Genomic DNA, 10529 nt, shown 5'->3' with positions numbered 1-10529 from the left:
TAATTGGGCTAATGTCAACAAAGTTGTTCTCAGAAAATTAGGGAGACCCAAGGAGGGAAAGAGTGATGAGGACAGCCCATCTGAGGAACAGCCAGAACAAACACATTTACAGATGAAGTTCATCCTCTCACATGGGCACGGTTCCTGGTACTCTCAAACAATTACAATAGTAACCTCAAAAATCGCTGATCACAGATCACCATAACAGATATAATAATAAAAGTTTAAAATATTACAAGAATTACCAAAATGTGACACAGATGCACAAAGTGAGCAATGGGAAAATGTCACTGATAGGCTTGCTCAACACAGAGTTGCCACAAACCTTCAATTTGTTTAAAAAAAAAAATCACACTATGTGCCAAATGGAATACAGCAAAGCACAATAAAATGAGGCATACCTGTAACTTACATCACTATTTTTTGTTGCTAATATTATCATAATGTTTTCAGATTTTGTATGTAAGTAATTTTTTTTTTTTTTGAGACAGATTCTCACTCTGTTGCCAGGCTGGAGTGCAGTAGTGCGATCTCAGCTCACTACAACCTCTGCCTCCCAGGTTCAAGCGATTCCCCTGCCTCAGCCTCCCGAGTAGTTGGGACTACAGGTGCATGCCATCACGCCCAGCTAATTTTTTTTGTATTTTTAGTAGAGATGGGGTTTCATCATGTTGGCCAGGGTGGTCTCAATCTCCTGACTTTGTGATCCACCCGCCTTGGCCTCCCAAAGTGCTAGGATTACAGGCGTGAGCCACAAAGCCTGGCCATAATTTTTTTTTTTTAAACAGTCTTGCTCTGTCACCCAGGCTCAAGTGCAGTGGGGCAATCTTGGGTCACTGCAGCCTCCACCTCCCAGGTTGAAGTGATTCTCCTGCCTCAGCCTCCTGAGTAGCTGGAATTACAGGCACCCGCCACCATGCCCAGATAATTTTTGTGTTTTTAGTAGAGATAGGATTTCATCATGGTGGCCAGGCTGGTGTTGAACTGTTGGCCTCAAGTGATAGGCCAGCCTTGGCTTCCCCAGCTGTTGGAATTACAAGCATGAGTCATGGCACCTGGCCCTAATATAAGTAATTGAACAGTAAAAGCTAATTTAAACTTTAAGGTATATTAATACAAAGAAATTCCATCCTAGCTCTACTGTTGTTGCCTCTATTGTATATAGTAGAGTGTAGCAATGCAAATAAAAAGTTATGTATGTATTAGGGTAAAAATAAATAAAATCTCCCTTTGAAATGCTTTATTTTAAATGATGTGCCATCTTACAAATATTCAATAGTATAGGACTTAGAAGCTTAGTCACTGAAAAAAAACTATTTAGGTCTAACATTTGGGCCTACTTCTGTTTCTTTCCTCCATATTCCAAAGCCTGAGATTTGTGCAGGTCTTTAAATGTAGAGAATGAAGTATGTGAATTTTTACTGTGCATTTCCTTTGATGAGACAGAACATATCAGAGGCTAAATCAATAGAAAACTTGTATCATAAATACTTGATAAATATTTTTAAAATAAGTTCTAAACCTGGGATTATATTGGTTAGGAAATAAGAAACTAAAACCTTACATTGATTTAATGTTTCTCTCTGAACCTGTAACTGAAACGTGATAGGAATTTGCTATTATTTCTTATGGAGGCTCTGTTTTCACTCTTTACCTCAAATTAAGCACTAAACTATAATTACAAATAGCTTTTGTTTTTAATTAAAGAGTTAATGTTACTGATCAAGCATCATGACAGAGATTGCATACTAGATTTTCTGAGTGATTTCATACACAAAGTCTTAATTGATAACATCTAATCTCTTTTTACTTTAGTATCATCAATGTAATTCATATAGGCATGGCAATTAGATGCTAAATATGTGATTAAAGCAGTCAGTACATTTTATCAAATTTAAAAGAAAATTCCTTAAATCACCATGACGTGTATGTAAGCATGTCTGTTTGTATATATGTGTATGTGTATCTATTTTCTTTACTATTGTCAACATAACTAGATTTATTCTTTATTTATTGGGTTGTGCATTAGGTAAAGTACATGATATTAAATCCATGTTGCATGAAAATTGCATGTCTGAATTAATGCCAAGCTCATAGGCAATTTGTCAAGATGCCCAATTTAGAAGAAGGTTATAGGAAAAAATATTGTCAAAGCAATTGCAACATTTATGTTTCCATTGGCCAAAGGTCAAACAGCCATTAAGATGTTTGGGACACAGATTAATGATCATTATTTAAATATTTCCTCCTCTCCAGCTTCACATTTTTAATATACATGTAATTACACATTCACATTTAAAATAGTATTAAAATATAATGTTATTAAATATAATATTTTACACCATAAAATATTAAAATATAAAATATTTTAAATCATAAAATAAAATGTTATTAAAATATAACATATATAAATATATAAAATATAATATATATAAATATATAAAATATAATAATATTATATATAAATATATAAAATATAATAATATTATATATAAAGAAACCCAAGCACAGACATGCACAACCAAAGTTAAACATGTAAAATATATGTCAAATGAAATAGAGAAAATAAACCACTGAGTTTTAGTCCACTTCTGTCTGCTATATGTCATCCTCTTCATCAGTTATGCCCAGCATTGTGGAATACAGCTATCATTTATAGAACTTAAAGTTTGAAGCTACCTAATATTATGTGTAGATATTAGGTGTAAAATAGAAATATAAAATCATACACAAAATATATTTTGAAAAGGCTGCTATATTAACATGAGCATTTAGAATTTAAAATGTACTATATTTCCTATGGATACTTGATTATGCAGAGTCTATATATCCAGTCTCTGTACAAATTAGTATAAAAGCCAAAAAGCTAATTATGTTTTAATTTAATATAACCTTTCTCCTAATTCATAATTCAGCTGCACAACTGCATATATTATTGAATTTCATATTATTTGTGCTACTTTGATTATATAACCTAATGTTAAATTAGACACATATTACATAATTGAAAATATTTAATGAAATAAATATTTAAATAAGACTTATGAATTAAATCCAGCTTTTGGAAATTTCCTCAAACTCCTTCACTAAAATAATGGTCTTGAAAGAACAACAAATCCCCATGGGAAGTTTTCTTTATTGTGCTCATATATATTTGGGTGATAATACCAGTTTAATGTAAATGAATGATCATTTCAATTATCATTGAAATTTATTTCACTTTAAATATACCTGATATTTATCATTTTATTCAAGGACAAAAATTATGATGACATCTCAATTCTTTATCTTAGTATTTCTCTTCTATTATTGAATTCAGAAATCTTTGTAATCTATTAAAGAAGATAGTGCTTGACTGAGACACATTTTTATGTCCAGGTAGAACATATTTCTCTCCTTGTCCTAGAAAACATAGCTCTTACTTGACAATGTCAAAACATTGCAAAGGCTTAGAAACAAAAACATACCCAGATAGCAATATAAGTCTGGCTTACAGAATTATGCATTCATTTTTCACATATTGAAGCCTATTACTGCACTGCTTATATATAAGTAAACTGCAATGAAACCACTAGCAAATCTCATGCTCAGTTTCTTTATCAATACTGAACATTTGCTTTGTTGACTCTTCAAATTAAAGAAAGTAGACTTTTGAAAATTACAAAGGTAATGAGTAAATATTTTATTAGAAGTCAATCAACATCAAAGCATTTAGAATAAATATGAAATCGAAGGTTACCCAACCAGGCTGGGTGCAGTGGTTCACCACTGTAATCCCAGCAATTTGGGAGGCTAAGGCGGCCGATCATTTAAGGCCAGTAGTTCAAGATGAGCCTGGCCAACATGGCAAAACCCCGAAACTCCGTCTCTACTAAAAATACACACAAAAATTTAGCCGGGTGTGGTGGCAGGCGCCTGTAATCTCAGCTACTTGGGAGACTGAGGCAGGAGAACCACTTGAACCTGGGAGGTGGAGGTTGCAGTGAGCCAAGATTGAGCTACTGCACTCCAGCCTGGGCAACAGAGCGAGACTCCATCTCAAAAAAAAATAAAAAACCCACAAAGTTTACCCAACCATATTCATATGATCTCTCTTCTTCAATATTAATGATTACTCACAATTTGGAAAAAAACTGCTAGAGCTATTTATATCCAGACAATTACGTAATTGTTTGAGAGGTAACTAGATAATAACGTTTTCATTCATCAACTTCCTAGAAGTTCCTTGTGCATCAGGCACTCTACAGATTTTCGTAATGCAGTAGAAGGCATAATAGAAAATTTCCTACAGGAGTTTACATGGAAATTGTAAAGGAACGATATAGATATACTAAGTAAACTAAACAAATACAAAGCTGATGAGCAGTGCAAAATAAACAAAGAAAAAGGAATTGCCCTTATCTATGTTCTCAAAACAATTTGCATGTTCTTGATTACTGTAATGGCTGATTGTTCCTCCTATATTTTGATCATTTATGTATTTTTATGCATCTTTCCATGTTCTTTACTGGAATAAATAGTCTGATTCCATTTTTGTTTTTTATACTGCTGTTAGCTTTCAAGCCCAACCACCTTCCCTTTCACTCTGTCACACATCTGAGTGAGATAATAAGAAAGATAAAGTGTTCCCTTATATGCACGGGAACTCTAACTAATACAAGGCCCACCAATTACCTACCATAAAATCCCAAAGTAGCCACCCCTCCTGCTCTCCAGTGAAACTCATTTGCAGACCTGCAAGACAGCCTGCCTATTCACCCCAGAAAGCCTTTGCATGTGAATCTAAATTTGTTCTTACACTCTTGGTATATACATGGTGTCCATTAGTCTCAACATCAGAACCACATTTTGTTGGGGGTGGGAGGTCCAGTTCACCTCTATGAAGTGACCACAAATTTACCCTCTTTTACAAAGGGGTTCTATTGTGTTATCTAAATATAAACTCAACATTCTGATATATATTTCCATCTGTATTTTATTCTTGCTTTGGAAGATATCCTGGTTTGCCTCACATCCACGTAGTATAATGAAATTACTTTACTGTTATTTGAAAACCATTAATGTGCTATACCACATCCATTCTCCACCCTGCTCTGTGCTCTGGTAGACTCATCTGTGTGGACAATGCCAGGCATCCTTAGCCTTGGACTTCCATTAGATTTTGGTTAATAAAAGACGCTTGCATGAGATTTCATGCTGGAGAGAACATTCAGGATATTAATGTTTTTAACTTTTATTTTAGATTTAGGGGCACATGTGCAGGCTTGTTATACAGGTAAACTCATGTCACAGGGATCTGTCGTACAGATCATATCATCACCCAGGTATTAAGCCTAGTGCCCATTAGTTATTTTTCCTGATTCTCTCCCTCTTCCTACCCTCCACTGTTTGGTAGTCTGTTGTTCTGGTCTCTGTGTCCATATGTTCTCACCATTTAGCTCCTATTTATAAGTGAGAACATTCGGTATTTGGTTTTCTGTTCCTGCATTAGTTTGCTAAGGATAACACCCTCCGGCTCCATCCATCTCCCTGTAAAAGACATGGTCTCATTTGTATTTATGGCTGCATATTATTTCATAGTATATATGTACCAGATTTTCTTAGTCCAACCTATCATTGATGAGCGTTTAGGTTGATTACATGTCTTTGCTATTATTAATAGTGCTGTAATGAGCATACGCATGTATGCGTCCTTATGATACAACAATCTATATTCCTTTGGGTATATCCAGTAATGGCATTGCTGGGTCGAATGGTAGTTCTGTTTTTAGCTATCTGAGGAATCATCACACTGCCTCCCACAATGGTTGAAATAATTTACACTCCTTCCAACAATGTACAAGCATTATTTTCCTCCACAACATCATCAGCACCTGTTATTGTATTCCCCAAATTTCTGCTCATCTTTTGTAATTAGTCCTTTATTAGTCCATTTTCGTACTGCTATGAAGAAATACCTGAGAGTGGATAATTTATAAAGAAAAAGAGGCTTAATGAACTCACAGTTCCATATGGCTAGGGAGGCCTCACAATCATGGCAGAAGGTGAACAAGGAGCAAAAGCACTTCTTACATGGCAGCAGGCAACAGAGTGTGTGCAGGGGAACTGCCCTTTATAAAACCATCAGATCTCATGAGACTTGTTCACTATCATGAGATAAGCATATCATAAGCACGGGAAAACCTGCCCATGATTCATTTGCCTCCCATCCAGTCCCTCCCACAACACATAGGGATTATGGGAGCTACAATACAAGATGAGATTTGGGTGGAGACACAGCCATACCATATCAAGTTCCTTTATTAAACTTCCATTAAAATCCAGTCTAAGTGAATAATTTGTTTCCTGCCAGTCTCTGATATGTAAGTTCTAAATATTTTGTACAGTCTTCCATTAAACGTAATTCCTATACCATCTGGATTAGCGGCTTTTTGCATAAATAGTACTAATGCATGTTATTTATTTATTTATTTATTTTATTTTTATTTTTTTGAGACAGAGTCTCTCTCTGTCCCCCAGGCTGGAGTGCAGTGCCGCGATCTCAGCTCACTGCAACCTCTGCCTCCTGGGTTGAAGCGATTCTCCTGCCTCAGCCTCCTGAGTAGCCGGGATTACAGGCACAGGCCACAATGCCCGGCTAATTTTTTTATTTTTAGTGGAGACGGGGTTTCACCATGTTGGTCAGGCTGGTCTTGAACTCCCTACCTTGTGATCCCCCCTTTCAGCAAGGTATAGTCCAACTTCAGTTACAAGGATATGTAACCAGTTTGACTTAATTTTACCACTTACTCATTTAATTATAACCGTATTGTAACTATCTGTGCTCTCCAGTGTTCTCCGAACTGCCTCATTTCATTCTTTGTGATATCTTTGTCCAATGTTGAGTTTTGCAGATTTTCTAGCACTGAAGCCAAAATTTGTTTTGTTCTAAATAAGAAATTATATCTGAATACTTAAAATGCTTTATTTATGACTTAGAAATTATATCCTAATATATGAGAATATTTCCAAAATATTCCAAAATAGCATTGTCATAAGTCTCAGGATTCTAACCCTATGTTCATTATTACTATTGTTAAGTTCTCTTCTATTAAATATATGAAATGGATTGTTTAGAATGTTTCATTTGGCACTCCACATTCTTCATGTACGCCCAATCCAACATTCTTTCCTGATATTTGGGAATAGATTTTTGGATATACTGCTCAACTTTTACAATAACATCAACAGGGTTAATTTTTTTTTCTTTCCAGCTGCATCTTATTTTTACGTTGGAAGATGCCCTGGTTTTTTTTTCCTTTTATCCAAACAGTGTTTTAATGTGGTCACATGAGAAACTTCACCAATTAAACTCACAGAAACACAATTTTATGTTATGTGTCCATTAAATTCTAGTGTATGGTGAAGATATAGTCTTAGATTTATCTCTTTGCAAGGAAATGTGAACAGATCAAACAGTTCTAGGCTCAATGCGAATGGGTAGTTCTCAAATGGCATTTAAAATCTCTTATATAAAACTTATGGTATTCTGCTTAGTAAATAAAGTGATATATAACACTTTTAATTCTGAGAAAAAATCAGAAACAAAAAATTATAATCAAACAACTGGTACAAAAGGAAAGGCATAGCGGCATATCTCTGCTACAGAAAGTTAAAAGTAAGAATGAGAGGAATTTGATATTACAATATTGTGTCACTAAAAATATGAAAGGCCAGATGGGGTGCATCACAGGGACTACAAGGCAATTGGCAGTAGAAATCTTATACTTGAACCATTAACATTTGACAAAGTCTACCAAGTAAGTGATATGCTCAATAACTGTAACACAATTATGTGATTCTGGTTGTAGGAAGAAAAATGAGAGCATGATTAGCAATTATAAAACTGTCAATCATGAATGCTATCTCGGATTAAGAGGAAAAACACACAAGAAATGATCTATGATCCTCTTATGCTGATTTAGCCTAACAATGCCTAACTAGATGAAGGGGGCATGATGTTTGACAACTGTTTTTGAATCTTTAATGCACAGTTGGTGACGGACACATCAGATAGTTATCTCTTGACACAGAAAGAAAGACAAGGGTAATTGTTCTTCATAAGGAAACATAATAGAGATTTGTTTGCATATAAGCCATCTTTGGAGAGAATATTAAGTTTCTTACCTCTTCAACAGTAATTAAAGAAGCTATGATTGCCTCTAAAGTCAAATGTCAAAAGTGGTAATCTACTCAGAGGATATGTTAATACAGCTGCTTTGAACATCTGAAACTATTAACTGTGAACTCTAAAAGTGTAGTTTGTCCCAAATAAAAAAATAGAGTTAACTCTTAACACTTACAGGTTATGATATCAACTACAGGAATGTTGTTAATTCATTCATGCCTATAAGAAATATTCAAATACTGAAAGAATTTATGTAGTCACTAGTTTACTAATACTCTCAGTGCCCATAATGCTTGACAGGCTGCCCATAATGCTTCCAGCTGGGTTGACATTGCCAATTCTGTAGTAGAAACTAAGAAGGCAATGATGATCTACTACATCAATATTTGAAGCCACTATGTCTTTAGGTGACAAACTGATGTCTAGTATGTAAAGCCACTATGTCTTTAGGTGACAAATTGATGTCTAATATGTAAAGGCACTATGTCTTTAGGTGACAGACATCAATCTGTCACCTAAAGACATAGTGGCTTTACATATTAGAATTTTCCATTGCTATCTCCCAGTAAAACATGCTATAATTGAAGATTTTTACTCAATGTAATATATTCTATGCTTTAGGTATATTCCATACATTAGTTACATGATGTACATGTTCCATACATTTGGCAAATAATGACTTTATTTGCTGCACTGAGGTTCAAACCCAGACTTTTTTTTCTGTTTTTAAAGATGGAGGATGGGCATGTCTTGCTATGTTGTCCAGGATGGTCTCAAACTCCTGGGCTCAGGCAGTCCTCCTGCCTATGCCTCCAAGGTGCTAGAATTACAGGCATGAGCCACCACACGCAGTGATATTTTTCCATTATTCTCACAATCTCATAATGTTTTACTTGTCCATTTTTTATTAAGAAATTTTTCTTTTATCCAAATCATATGTTAAAGTTTATTTTCCTTATAGTATTATTCCTACTTCTTTGGTTCTGCTGTTAAAAAATTTGCTTTTCAACATTTTACCTCCATACTTCTTACCAAAGCCTTATAAAGAAAACCAATTTGTTGGACAATAAATTCAATGAAATAATTTATTTTTCTTGACTACTGTCTTCAGTTACGTTTTTTCCAACTTCCATTACAGCAACATAGGTATATCCCATTGGTTACTATCCACTTGTATATATAAAGTAGAGTGATTAAATTTTATCTTATCTTAAATTTCAATTTTGTATGTTATTATCCCAGTGGTAGACAGTCTTGACATTAATGACTAGGCATAGAGAGGAAGTATATCATTCTTTTTCAGTTTCCATCAGCTAATCTTTTTTTTTTCACTTGGGTCTTTAAATCACGGCACTTAAGTGGGGTAGAAAGGAAAGAGGGAAAAAAATGTCCTATATGAGATGGTATTTTTGCAATTCTTGACTTGACCATCCATGCTCAGATTCTGGTTCTTTCATGAGTGCTTGTATGACTTTAATAGGTGGAATGTCATAGGACATCCCATTGTGTATTTCTCTGACACAGAAAATGTGTTGTGATGTGACCTTCTCTGTGAACACTCTCCATTTCTTCTGGTTTCCTTATGAAAGATGCTATGTTCTGTCCTAGTAAGAAAGCTCAGCTAACCTTCTTGAAACACTTAGACCTTCGGGAAAATCACATATTCTTTTCAGGCCAAATGGCTCTCACTAATGAATCCTGTCTCTTCTCTGATATCGTTGACTCATTTTCCTGTAAACAAAAGTAGGCACACAATGCAGATCACCAAGTCACTTAATTTAGCAGCATTCAATCAGAGAATTAAATGTCAGTCCCTTCTTTCTATAGGAAAGTCCTAACACTGTAGAACATTTTAAAACCTCCTCACTATGTTTGGGGAAATGTAGACCTTTTTTCTCCATGGTAAAGAACTTTTTACCATTAATGCAGTCCTCCTGAAAACTCCAGACTTATCCATCCAGTTACTCAGGCGATACCTTCTGTAAGTGTGAGGAGTAGTCATTGGGCAAAGTTACACTGGTGATTGCTGGGTTATTCTGCTATTCCTTATTATATCCAAATAAGTCATATCTATCAGTTATCTTTAGAATGTAAACTTTGTGTTTTCACCTACGGTGATTACTTGGAATGAAACAGTAAAAATTTTGTTAAACACCTATTTACATTAAAACTGTTAGATTAGCCATAGTCTTAAATAATTACCTTCAGTGATTTTCTGTGCTTCGTTGTAGTGTAGAATGTATTATTAATAAAAAAATTAACTCAAGATGGATTAATGACTTATAAACATAAGACCCAAAACCATAAAAACCCTAGAAGAAAATGTAGGCAATACCATTCAGGAAATAGGCACGGGCAAAGA

Source organism: Nomascus leucogenys, chromosome 5, assembly GCF_006542625.1.
Source record: "Nomascus leucogenys isolate Asia chromosome 5, Asia_NLE_v1, whole genome shotgun sequence".
Classification (NCBI taxonomy): Eukaryota; Metazoa; Chordata; class Mammalia; order Primates; family Hylobatidae; genus Nomascus; species Nomascus leucogenys.
The sequence above is the reverse complement of the archived record's forward strand: the minus strand, read 5'-3'. Positions refer to the sequence as shown.